Genomic DNA, 14,102 nt, shown 5'->3' with positions numbered 1-14,102 from the left:
CAGAAAAATAAAATAAAAAATCTCAAATTGAATCCTTGGTTAGCTTAAGATAGATATTGTGTATAATTTAAGTGTGAGAAATTTTATGGGAACATGGGATGATATGAAAAAGTAGGGAATTAAATTGAATAAGTTATTTGAAAAATTGGAAAGCATGCTCATGTGAAATCAAAATAATTAAATTACCATGTGCATTAAAAAAATATTAAGTAATTAAATAAGGGGATACAAAAAAAGAGAGAAGAAAAGAAACGAGAAGAAAAATAATATTACCCCAAATGCAAAATAAAAAGAATCAATGCACATGGGACCAAATTCAAAAATAAGTTTGATACTTGAGCATCTAATACAAAAGTGAGAAAAATTTGGGTAGCTAGGTAAAGTATTTTAAAATTATATAAAGTATGTATATGTTAGGTGAGATCTTAGACTAATCAAGGATTCACTTTATAAAGCTCACTTGGCCATACATATATCCTTACCTTTACTTCAGCCCCATTACAACCCTAAAAAAGACCTCATGATGTTTGCATTGATATGCTAAATATTTGTTGATTGGTTAGATGAAGAACAAAGTTTTAGAAAAGCATGACTAGAGAAGAGTAGAGTGATTACCCTATACACTTGAGAGATTAGAGTGATATACACTACTAGTAAGGGTTCAATGCTTGATTCTATGTTCCCTACTTTCACGAGCTATCTTCTTACAAGTTTACTTGTCTTTCATTGTATAATTTGAATTAGTGGAATTTGATCATTTTGGTCTTGGAGAACTTATTTACTTTTAACCAAGTAGGTAGAAACATTTTTGCATGTAGTCGCATTCACATAGATAGGTTGCATTTCATACATTCTACCATTCCTCTTCACCTTTATAGCTTCTCTTGAGCTTAGCATGAGAACATGCTAATATTTAAGTGTGGGGAGGTTGATAAACTACTATTTTATGGTTTATATTGTGCTAAATTAAGTGGTTTTTCATCCATTATTCTCACGCTTATTCATAGAAATCGGATGTTTTACGTTTTCCTTCCTGATTTTATGCTATGATTGAAAACATGCTTCTTTGGCCATTAAACTTGCTAATATTAATCCTCTCTTATTACCATTTGATGCCTTGATATGTGCGTTAAGTGATTTCAGGATTTACAGGGCAGGAATGGCTTGGAGGATGGAAAGGAAGCATGCAAAAGTGGAAGGAATACAAGAAGTTGAAGGAACTGCAAAGCTGTCAGCCTGACCCTCTCGCACTAAAACAGTCATAACTTGAGCTACAGAGGTACAAACGAGGCGGTTCTAGTTGCGTTGGAAAGCTAACGTCCGAAGCTTCGATTTGATATATAATTTGCCATAGTTTCCCTGATCATAAGTGATGCGAAAGCGTGATCTACGCGGATGCGTCACAGTGGCGAAAAAACCAGCGTGTTTGAATTCGAAACCAGCGAATTCTAGGTTGTTTCTGACCCAGTTCTCGGCCCAGAAAACACAGATTAGAGGCTATAAAGTGAGAGAATGCATCCATTCATAATCATCAGCTCATAATTCACAATTTTAGTTTTAGATGTAGTTTTTAGAGAGAGAGGTTCTCTCCTCTCTCTTAGGATTTAGTTTTAGGATTTAGGATTATTTCTTCTTCATCACAGGTTCAATGTTCCTTTAATTTATGTTTCTACTTTTATTTTATTGCTTTAGTTGATATTTATCTTTTCAATTTAGCTTATAAACCTTTCCATGTTAGATTTGAATTTATGTTTAGACGTAATTTGATGTGTTTCAGATTTATGAATGCTTTTAATTTAATTTAGAATTTTTCACTTTTGGCTTTGGTTGAGTCATTAGAGACTATTGAGTTATCAAACTCATTGTTGATTGAAAATTAGAATTCTTCAAGAATTAATTCGAGTTCCAATAATTCTAGCCTTTCCCAAGGAAAGATTAGGACCTGAGGAATCAAAATTAATTCCTCCACTTAACTTACCTTCATAGTTAGAGGTTAACAAAGTGGGAGAAAAATCTAATTCTCATCACAATTGATAAGGATAACTAGGATAGGACTTCCAGTTCTAATACCTTGCCAAGAGTTTATTTTATTATTAGTATTTTATTTTTCTTATCATTTAATATACTTGTTCCTTACTTTCAAAACCCCCAATTTACAAGACTCATAACCAATAATAAGAACATACTTCCCAGCAATTCCTTGAGAAGACGACCTGAGGTTTAAATACTCGGTTATCAATTTTATTGGGTTTGTTACTTGTGACAACCAAAATGTTTGTAAGAAAGGAATTCTTGTCGGTCTAGAAGCTATACTTACAACGCGATTAAATTTTTGTGAAAATTCTAGATCGCGCGAGAGTTTCTCTCTTCAGAGATGCTTTATCTTTTCGGATTAATACTTCTTACTGACTACTTTAACAATGAATGATTCATTCTATGGCAAAGCTGAAAGTGATTAACGCCATGGGTCGTGGTCAATTAATCTCCTCTAATTCACATCAAATCCCGTTGTCAGTGGTCATTCAATATGAACAAAGATGAAGATCATGCAATCTACACTCCATTGATCCTACTTAAAGTGCCACAGACAAGGTCAGATTTTTCGGATAAGAGAATGAAGCTCAATATTCTAGCCTTAGTGCCACAGAAATCTCATTATCCAAAACTAACGAGATTATATGTCACATATCCCAGTTAGCCTAGATAACTTGTTGGTTTAGGTGATGTATTCTCAAGCCGTAGCTCAATACTATCCGGGTCAGGACTCACAAGAACTCATGTAGAATAAGGGGTCATACTCTCATTCCACCCTAGATTCGTTTAGATGAAGAACGACAATACATCATAGAATGGAATCAAACATATATTCGAATAGAGAAATAATAATATTAATCTATAGGACAAACAGAGCTCCTAACCTTAACCTAAGAGGTTTAGTTGCTCATAATTTACAGAGAAAACTTCGATGTGTCTGATAGTAAAAAGTGATAATAAACCTAAGTGATGTCCTCTTTAAATAGAAGATGCTAACCTTAAAAGATGTTAATTTAAATTTAAAAAGTACAAAGATAAAACTACATAAGCTAAGGAGTGCTAAAATCTACTTTGGGCCCACTTTGGTTGAGTGTTACGTCTAAGCCTGGCGTTCAACATGGAGAATGAGCGTTGAATGCCCATTAGGGGTGAATGCGCTGCTTCCTTGCTCCCTTGGGTGGCGTTGAACGTCTGCTTTGGGTGTTCAATGCTGGGCTTGCTCCCTTCGTGGGCGTTGAACTCCAGATGTGGACGTTCAATGCCATAATTGGGCAATGATCTGGAAGAGAAGTATATAGTATTATATATTGCTGGAAAGCTTTGGAAGTTAGCCTTCCAACGCCATTGAGAACGCGTCAATTGGACCTCTGTAGCTCAAACATACTAAGACTTAATAAAATATAACTAAAAACACTATGAAAATGCTATGAAAAAGTGTATAAGATATCCACTTATCAATGTACTTGTTCAAAATTTCACCAAATAAGAAATCAAATGTTAATTTCCCTATCGATTTGGTGCTTGTAAATCAAAGCCACAAACATGTGTATTACTAAAATTCAATCAAAAACAACATCATAATCATACAAAAGTGCACCATGCTTGATTAGAATGCCAAACAAGGATATAGTCCAACACATATGGTAGCTACAACACATGCATTAAACTAAAAGTTTATTCAGGAATTTAAGCAAACACTTGGTATGCATTGCATATTCAACAATTTCAAGCCAAAATTCAAGCATCAACAACCCATAAATAAAAAATTGAACCCTTACAATTCAACAACAACTAATTAAGTCTGCTAAACCCAACCTAGATTACCAAAATTAAATAAAGAAAATGAAAATTAAGCAAGAAAATAAACAAAACAAAGAAGATTAAAACTTAAATATTGAAGAGTTGAAGAATGGAGGAGAAGAAGATGTAGCAGTGACACTAGTGGTGGCCACGGTAGAGCTCACGGCAGCAGAGCTTCGCCAGTGACAGAGCCGGTGGCCGGGCATAAGGAAGCAGTGTAGGCATGCTGGGAAGAGAAGAAATAGAGAAGAAAGAAGAAAGAAGAAAGAAGAAAGAAAAAAAAGAAGAGGGAGGCAGGTGATGAACAGATATTTTATACGCTTTTTGGCATTGTTTTCATATAGTTTTTAGTATGTTTGCTTAAGTTTTATTAAGTTTTCATAAGTTTTAGTGCAAAATTCACATTTTTGGATTCTACTTTGAGTTTGTGTGTTTTTATGCAATTTCAGGTACTTTCTGGCTGAAATTGAGGAGCTGGAGCAAAAGTCTGATTCAGAGACAGAGAAAGCACTGCAGATGCTGTCAGGATCTGACCTCCTTGCACTCGAAGGAGATTTTCTGCAGAAGTCCAAATTGAGCGTTCTCAATGGCTATGGAAAGCTAACATCCAATGTTTTCCATCAATGTATAATAGTCCATATTTTGCCTCAGAATTGAAGGCCCAAAACTGGCATTCAACGCCAGCCTCCAGCCCTATTCTGGCGTCCAATGCCCAAGGGAGAAGAGACCAGCGTCCAACGCCCAAAAAGGATCCCCTAGCCAGCGTTCAACGCCCTAGAGGCCTCCTAACACGTGGATCTCAATCAAGCTCAGCCCAAACACTCACCAAGTGGGCCCCGGAAGTAGATTTTAGCACTAAATAATTGTTTTACCCTTCTTATGTAATCCTTAGTCTTTAGTCTAGTATTTATTTGAGAACTTTTACACTTATCAAGAGTTTTTCCAGCATGTTTTCGAACTCCACATTGTATTCTCTATCAGTATGAGTTTCTAAACCTCCTAGGTTGAGGGGAGGAGCTCTGCTGAGTTTTATGGATTAATAAAGTATTATTGTTTTATCTTCAATCCGTGTTTGATTCTCTATTCTAAGATGTATCTTCGTTCTTCATCAATATGAATGCGTTGAACCGGCACAAGGTTATCTCATTCTACATGGGTTCAGAGTGAGTCTTTCATCGGACAATGATGAACCACTAGCTTGATTATACATCTCTTTGACGGCTAATCCACGACTTCGTTGGGGACTTCTCGAGACACCAGTTTAGCCGAGGTATAGGGAGATTAGGGTCTTTGTGGTTGAGGCTAGAACCAAAGGCGTAGCATTCTCTGATCCAGAAGATTCAACCTTGTCTGTGGTGTTTTGAGTAGGATCACTAAGGGAAATGGACTGCAGGAGCTTCACCCTCAATCAGACTGGATCCGCACTAACCTTGGGGTTCAGATCTGGAGGAGTATTGGCGACCTCTCAAGAAAGGCATTGATCACATACAGCCTGCCATAGAAGAAATCATTCACAGTTGAAGAAGACAGTAAGACCAAATTGATCCAGAAGAACAAAGCATCTCCAAGCCTTAACCATCTTCATATCATTGCATTAACCATCAATTGAGTAACATTTTCTTTATTTTACTTTTATGCGCTTTAAACAACCAACCAACTTTTCTATCCACTTGACTAAGATCTACATGATAACCATAGCTTGCTTCAAATCACAATCCTCGTGGGATCGACCTTGACTCACTCAGGTATTACTTGGACGACCCAGTGCACTTGCTAGTTCAGTTGTGCAAAGTTTAATTCCACGCACCAGCAGGGCGGCGCGACATTGGCAGCGCCAGTGATGGATGGGGTGGTGGGTGGGGAAGGGGTGTGGCCAGAATGAAGAAGAAAAAGGGGTTGGGGGTTTCTGGCATGACAGGGTTTCTTTCAAATTGCTGCCCAATTCGACGCTTGTGCGTACGCACATAGGTCCGTGCTTACGCACAAAAGGAGAAAATGCAGGGGATGCGAACGCACAAGGTGTGCGGGTACTCCCGGCAGGAAAGGTGATAACAAGTGTGCGTACGCACATGACGGTGCATGCACATAGAAAGCAAATCATTTTTTTTCAAAAGGATCACGCACACATGGGCGTGCATGCACACAAAGAGAAAAAGTGCTGGAGTGTGAACGCACAAGAAGGTATGGACGCTCCTGACAGAGGGTGTGAAAACGGGTATGCGTACACACATCTGGGTGCATACACACAGATGACAAAAACTAGGAGAAGTGTGCGTACACATAGGTGTGTGCGTACGCACAATACTCTGTTCCTCCAAAAATTTTGAAAGTTCTATGGCACCAAACATGATATCAATCAAAGATTCTTAGCCCCAAAACATATTATTAATCGAAAACATATGATTGAAACTAAAATGCAACTAAACTAATCCTAGAATCCAATTAAATAAGCTAATTAAGAAAAACAAAATTCAATAAACAAAAGCTAAAAGAAAAGAGGAGTTAGAAGGATGTTACCATGGTGGGGTGTCTCCCACCTAGCACTTTTGTTTATTGTCCTTAAGTTGGACAATTGAATGAAGCTTTTGCTATGGTGGCTTGTGCTTAAATCCTTTCTTGAATCCCCACCAATGCTTGCATCTCCAATGTCCTCCGGGATCCTACACTTTGTTTGTCAACACCCTTCCTTGTTGATCTTCAAGCTTCCAATTGGGTGACCGAACTCTTGAATTCTTGTCAAGGCTCCAAATCCTGCTTTGAAAACTATTCAATTGTGCCTTGCACCACCCTTGGGACTTAAACCTTGATGTTTCAACCCTAGATCACCTTAACTCACCATGCCACCCAACATTGATCTCTTGTCCACTTAGCACTCTACAAAGTACTCTAAGTTGACCCTCTGTTTCCAACAAAGCATATTCATGTGGGCTATCGAAGTTAATGGGTGAGATTGTTACCCATTTAAATGGTGTATCGGATGGTTGCTTAGGAAGGGAGACTTCCAATAGACTTGAAATTTTCACTCCCTTGTGCTCTTCTTTGATCACCTCCACTTTTTGACAACTTGCTTTAATTTCCACTTGTTCAATCTTCCCCAATTCTTCATCCACTTCATCAACTTTAATAAGCTCAACTTCTTCCACTTGTGGTGAATTGTGCTTCAACTCTTCATCTTCCACTTGGGGTTCCAAACTTTCCCTCATCTCGCACTCTTCAATTGAGGTTGGTTCCTCACATTCATCCACAAAATTGCTTTGGTTGTGGCATGAATGTGGCGAGTCTAAATGGGCTAATACTTCGGCCAAGGTAGCCATGATAGCTTTATGACGTTTGATTGATTCTTGTTGCTTATTATTCATCCAAGGGAGGTTGAGGTGGAATAGAAGGCTCATCATGTGGGAGAAAGTCTTCATATATAGGGTTGGTTTATAAGGGTGAGGATATTGAGGTTGTGTATATGGAGATAGTTGGTCAAGGTGATTATAGATGTAGTGATGTGTGAGTGATGGTGGTTCATAAGGTGGGTTGTAAGATGAACATGGGAATTGATCTGGTGATGTAGTGAGGCTTGAGGGTGCTATGGTTAAGGATAATGTTGAGGGTAGGCTTCATAGGAATATGGTGGTTGGTATGCACTTGATGATTGGACTTTTGACGGTTTAGAATTTCACAAATGAATTCTCGTTGCAAGTATAGTTTCTAAACCAACAATAGTCCTTTCATACAAAAATTTTGTTTGTCACTAGTACAAACCCCTAAAATCTATAAATCGAAGTATTAAACCTCGGGTCGTTCTCCCTAGGAATTACAATAAAGTGTCTTGCTATTGGTTATGAGGTATGTTTTGGGGTTTTTGAGATAAGAAACATGAAAAGTAAATGGAAATAAAATTCAAATAACAAAAAGGCCTTGGCAAGGGTTGGTGGTCAAGGATCTCTATCCTAATCACTAACCACAACATGAGAATTGGCAAGGATCAACCCCATTAAGTCATCCTCTAACTAATAAAGGAAAGTCAAATGAGCTATGTCAATCCAAGTCCATAAGTCCTAGTTCTCCACCAATTCAATTAGTGAGATCTAGAGTTAATGGCTCTCAATCGTCAATCACTTGGATAGTAGTAACTCAAGAGTTCCTAAGTTACCTTCCCAAGCCAAGAGCACTAAAATCTACTCTAAAATCCAACTAAACATTTTATCAAACACTTAGAAAGCAAAAAAGAAAGCATAGTAAAATTGCAAGAAATGTAAATCTACACTAAAATCCAACCAAGTATTTTATCAAACACTTAGAAGGCATAAAAGGAAAACATAGTAAAATATCAAGGAAAGTAAATCTACACTACTCATTTGCAAGGAATTAAATAACAACAAATCAAATAAACAATAAAGGAACATGATCATAAATTGCATTAAAGGAAAATGGAAGAACAAAAGTGCATCAACATAAAAGTAGAGAATTACAAGAATTAAATGCTAAACTAGAGAGAAGAGAGGTAGAAGAAGAAGAATTGCAAAAGGAAAAGTAAATCAAAGCATGAAATTATCCTAGATCTAAGAATTCCTAATCTAGATCTAACCTACTCCTAATTCTAGAGAGAAGAGAGAGCTTCTCTCTCTAGAAACTAACTAAAGCATGATAAAACTAAAATAAAACTAAACTAATAACTAGATGTCTCATCCCTCTTCAATTCTTGGGTTAAATAGCATCAGAAATGAGTTGGATTGGGTCCACAAGGCTTTAGAATTCGTTGGCCACTAATTTGCTTTTAATGAATCACGTGCAAATCGGCGCGTGCGTGCCCCCCTAAACGTGATGCATTTATGGAAAATCTTATATAATTTCAAAGCCCCAGATGTTAGCTTTCCAATGCAACTGAAACCGCATCATTTGAACCTCTGTAGCTCAAGTTATGGTCTATTAAGTGCGAAGAGGTTGACTTGACAGCTTTTGTGATTCCTTCATTTCTTCATGAGTTCTCCATTTTTACATGCTTTTCCTTCATTCCCTTGATCCAATCTTTGCCTCCTAAATCTGAAATCACTTAACAAACATATCAAGGCATCTAATGGAATCAAGGTGAATTAAATTTAGCTATTCTAAGTCCTAAAAAGCATGTGTTCACTCTTAAGCACAATTAAAGGAGAATTTACAAAACCATGCTATTTCATTGAATAAATGTGGGAGAAAGCGATAAAATCCTCTAAATTCAACACAAGATAAACCCTCTAAATGGGGTTTATCAACCTCCCCACACTTAAACCAAGCATGTCCTCATGCTTAAACCAAGAGAGAGCAAAGGGTATCAACATTTATTCAATGAAATTTAACTAATATGCACCCTACCTATATGCAACTATCTACATGAATGCAATTGTTTGGTCAAAATAAATCAATGTCCAAGAAGTATATATGCACAAGGGCTAAAGGTATTAGCAACCATGCCAAACCACAATTGAATTGTGCTATTAAATATTTTTATAAACTTGCATGAAGAATGATGATCATAGGTGAAAACATGTAATTGAGCATCAAACCCTCACCGAATATGTTTGCACTCTATTCGCTCAAGTGTTTAGGGTTGATTCACTCAATTCTCCCCTAATCATGCTTTCTAGGATTTGTTTTTCTTCTAACAATCAACATTTATTTCATGCATGCATACAAGTATCATGAGGTCTTTTCATTGGTTGTAATGGGGCTAGGGTCAAGGTAGGATGCATATATGGTTAAGTGAGTTTGAAATTTGAATCTTTGATAAGTTTAGACTTTCCACCTAACCTATGACATCCTATACAATTCAAAACTAACCTAACTATCCATTTTTCACTTTTTAACATACTCATGCAATTTCTTTTCATTTCACAACACTTATGCATTGATCCTTACTGAGCTCTGCTTTGGGGCATTTTGTCCCCTTTTTATTTCTTTCTTTTTCTTTATTTCTTTCTTTTTCTATTTTTTTTCTTTCTCTTTTCTTTTTTTCTTTTGTTTTTCTCATTTTTCTTTCTATATACAAGAACATCAATACATAAGGTCTAGCATTTGATTAATACATGAGTATGCACCTAATTCCCAAATTTTTCCAACAAAAATACAAAACTACCCTTTTATTCACACAATGTCCCAAATTTCCCACACTTGAATGATACTCAAACTCACTACTAACCTAAGCTAATCAAAGATCCAAATAAAGGACATTTATTGTTTTTCACTTTAAGGCTTGTAATATGCTAAAATAAGAACAAGTGGGTTAGTCGTAGGCTCAAATTGGCTAACAATGGAAGATAAAGGGTAAGGCTATTTGGGTAAGTGAGCTAAGTGAAATGATGGCCTCAATCATATAAATGCATGAATACATAAAATAATGGACATAAAGAATCAAACAAATCAAAGATTACAACCATAGAAAGAGAATAATGCACACAAGAAGGAAAGTAAGTGGTTATAAGATGTAACCACACAATTAGGCTCAAAACTCACAAGCTTGTGTTCTTAGCTCAAAAATCATGTTTCACAATATATATATGATTCAAGCAAGTTTTATGAAAAGTCACTACAAGAAAAACACCCATTCAAGTACACTTGAAAAGTGTAGCCAAAAAAAAAAATGATGCCTTAGGAAAAGGCTACGCTTTTTAGGCTTCGGAGACACTTTTGTAGGCGATGCCTATACTAGTGTTGCCTATTCTCAAAGGCTACGCTTTTCTGTAGCAAAGGCTACGCTTCTCGCCTTTGAGAATAGGGTACGCTTTTTAAGTGATGCTGTTCAGGACCTAAGGCTACGCTTTTCAGCACTAATGGTTACCATAATTCTAAAGAATAGGCTACACTTTTCAGAGCTACTGCATCACTTTATAAAAGTAGCAAATAGTATACCTATAGCTACTCTATATAAGTGTAGCCTTTTCTCCCTCATTTTTTTTTAAAATTTCTGTTTATATATATATATATATATATATATATATATATATATATATATATATATATATATATATAAACAGAAATTTCTAACAATTTTTTTATCTAAACTCTAATATTTGAGAATATAATTATATATATAATCCTGTATTGTTAATTAAATTAGTTAATTATTATAAAATAAAATGTATACATATATAATAATACCATACAATAATCTTTAAACAATAAAAATTATACTGAAACAAAATATAAGTATACAATGAACCAAAAATATTAGAATGATCATAATTTTGAGCATTCATACATCTCAAACTAGAATAAGTATACTCATATAATGCACTTAGAGTTTACTACTAATAAACTAGGAAAAATCAAAATATTATATCATATAAATGTATCTTAGCTTCTAATAAAAGACATCATCATCAACCATACATCTTTCAATTTCCACCTTTGTCAATAAACCATCATGATAAGCATCTCAATCTTCATTCACATCTTCAGAATTATCCTGCATAATTATATAGAAAAATAATTATAATTTGAAAAAGTACAAGAAGAAAAAAGTAGTTAACAGATTAATAACACATACAATATCCGAGAGGCATAAGATAATTGAAACTACTCTACTTTTCATATCACCAAAGTCTTTTGCTTTAAAATAACGATCACATTCAGGGGGATACTATAAATCACCATAAAGGACAACTAAAAAACGGACTAACACAACTTCATACTAAATGGGAACTAAAATCAGAAAAATCAGAAAACCAAAACCAGAAAAATCAGAAAAACCAGAAAAATTACAGCTTTCACCCTGATAACAATAATATTAAAATTACATAATGAAAAAACAAAACCAAAAAAACCAAATCACAGCTTCCATCTTCTTCAATTTCAGTTCAAATTAAAAAAATATGGCATCCTCCTAAGTTCTAACAAATAAAAATTTTAAACTCAAAATCCTAATTAACAATTAACAATATATAAACAAATATTAGGGAATAAGAAAAAACTGGTCATACCATATTTATGTTTGGAATATGTGTTGATCCATGAGCGCTATTTGCATCAATTGGAGAGTGTTGGGCATCTTGTAACAAGGCTTCAATTTCTTCCGGCCTCATTCCAGGTTCAGATCGCTGAACTAGTAACTTAATCATGTTTCGCAATCCATGAAGGTCAGCCTCTTGGTGCTGCTGTTTGGCCTTCATGTCTCCAAGTTCAGCCTTCAAAGATGTGACTTCCTCCTGGTGTTGTTGCTTGAGTTCAGAAATTTCTGCATGCTTTTTTAAGTCACGTCGTGTAATAGATCTTCCATAGCACCTAACCCGACCTGGTTGTTCTTTTCCAAATAAAGACTTAAAAGCTTCCTCATCTGTTTCACCAGCAGCTTGCCGGTTTTGGAATTCATCCTAATTAAAAGAAACATTTGACATAGAATTAGTTACCATATCCTAAATTTGATTTATAATCATTAGTAATTCAATGAATTCTCATACAATTGCATCTTGTGTTTCCTGATCAACTTCCTTCCTTTTCCGACTTGTTCGAGTAGCAAGGAACATTTCAAACCTTTTTGGTTCCTCATTTGTTTCCTTTGTCGCGCGCTATAAAATAAAGCCTTAAATAAGTAAGTCTATAACAACATAACTAAAATTAACTAAACAAATCCCAGCACAAATATGAAATAAGTATACCAGAGCCACTCGTACTCTTCCGAAATTGATTGGCCCCATGCGATGTGGAAACTTTTGCTGTTCTTTATGTTTCTTATTTTTTTCACTTATTGACTATAATTGAATAAAAGGTTAGCATATAGAAACAGAGAACAATATAATTAAATTTTGCTTCGGCAAACAAAATTATAGCAACCAGAATAGTAGCAGGTATAATTGCACAGAATAGAATTGCAGAAAACAAAATTGCACAAAACAGAACTATAGAAAATAGAATTACAGCAACTTAAATTACAGCAAACAAAGTAGCCAAAAATAGAATTGTAAATACAGAAATTCAGAAGTTCAGAATGGAACTGGCAGCAATATATCCTAAAAAAATTCAATTCAGTTCAAGAACCTACATCAGAATGGATATGTGTTTGTACAGCATGAGAGAAGACAGATTCCAACATTATCAATTGAAATTTCATTATTTTGCTTATGTCTTAACAAACAATAATATATTTGCAATTAAAGTACCAACTATTTTACCTGGATTGTAGGATGACTCCAATAATAGATCAATTTTATGAATTAACTTTCTGGAACTTGTGTCGGTCGATTTTTCACCATATCTTCGATGGTATCAAAGGGAACAAAGTGCTTCTGGTTAATCTTTCCCTTGAACCGCTTCCAAGCATCCCGAATTGCTTGGATCACCCACTTTTCTCCACTGTCTGGGAGGATAAACTTGGTCTGCATGATATTTACAGTGTTATACGCACCTTGCTATATTTAAAATAATCAACATTTAATAATAATAGAAGAGTCTTACATTAACATAGTTCCAAATGAATTTCTTATCTTTAGGAGTTACAGCATGCCAGCTAGTGTACAAAAGACTCACAAATCTTTTGTTTCTCCCAATTGTTCCTACGAAACTAGTTAAATTAGACACACTTTGATCGGTTGGTCCTACTGGCTGTCCAATATCAAAAATAACTTCTTCCCGCTGTTCCATAGTTCTTGCATAAATCTCTTTGCAAGTTGTTTTTCCCCGAGTTTTCTTCTTCTTTGGCTCTCCTAGTTTCATGCAGTAGGGGGAAAATTAGGGAGTAATTAGTGATGCCAATTGAAAAATTAAGCATTATGATTTACAAAAAAATATAAAAAATGATAGAAATAAATTACCTTCGTCATCATCAATGTCCTCCATCACATGTGAATAATAATTTTCATCAAGTGGAAAGCTATCTCCCACATCATCACTTAGTTTAGAGCTTAGTCCGTCAATTTCTACATATATCCCATTTTCTTTTAAAAATTCATCAATAGTTGTAGCCTTTACCCTTGGCTTGCTCTTTTCTTTTCTTGATCCATCTTGCTCCGACATTAAATCTTCAGCTTGTGGGGTAGTGTTTGAACTCAGCAAAGTAGTGTCATGTTGCCTTTTTTGAGTTCTACCATGTGTGACTTGAATAATCTGCTGCTGCCTTTGGTTGATTATGGGCTGAGTAGAATTTGCACAACTCCGATCTTGGCTTACAGTTGTTGGCATGCTATTATTCATATTACGAATTGCATCGAGCTTCCTTTTAAGTTCATCTACACCCACCTTTGTAAGCTTAGAATTGTTCAAGCCTTGTGTTAACGGTTCATGTTGTATTTCATGCTTCTTTTTCT

The 14,102-nt window shown here is 35.4% G+C and overlaps 1 long non-coding RNA gene across 1 annotated transcript; it reads right to left on the bottom strand.

The window, feature by feature from the left end:
* Window positions 1-12,122: 12,122 nt before the first annotated feature.
* On the bottom strand, window positions 12,123-13,015 carry LOC112740403 (uncharacterized). Its single transcript, XR_003813868.2, has 4 exons — window positions 12,972-13,015; window positions 12,459-12,551; window positions 12,261-12,368; window positions 12,123-12,173 (listed from the first exon to the last, which is right to left on the bottom strand). It is a non-coding gene; the product is annotated as an uncharacterized lncRNA (long non-coding RNA).
* Window positions 13,016-14,102: the final 1,087 nt, after the last annotated feature.

Source organism: Arachis hypogaea, chromosome 14 (genome assembly GCF_003086295.3).
Source record: "Arachis hypogaea cultivar Tifrunner chromosome 14, arahy.Tifrunner.gnm2.J5K5, whole genome shotgun sequence".
Lineage (NCBI taxonomy): Eukaryota > Viridiplantae > Streptophyta > Magnoliopsida > Fabales > Fabaceae > Arachis > Arachis hypogaea.
This window is presented reverse-complemented; position numbering and strand designations above follow the sequence as displayed.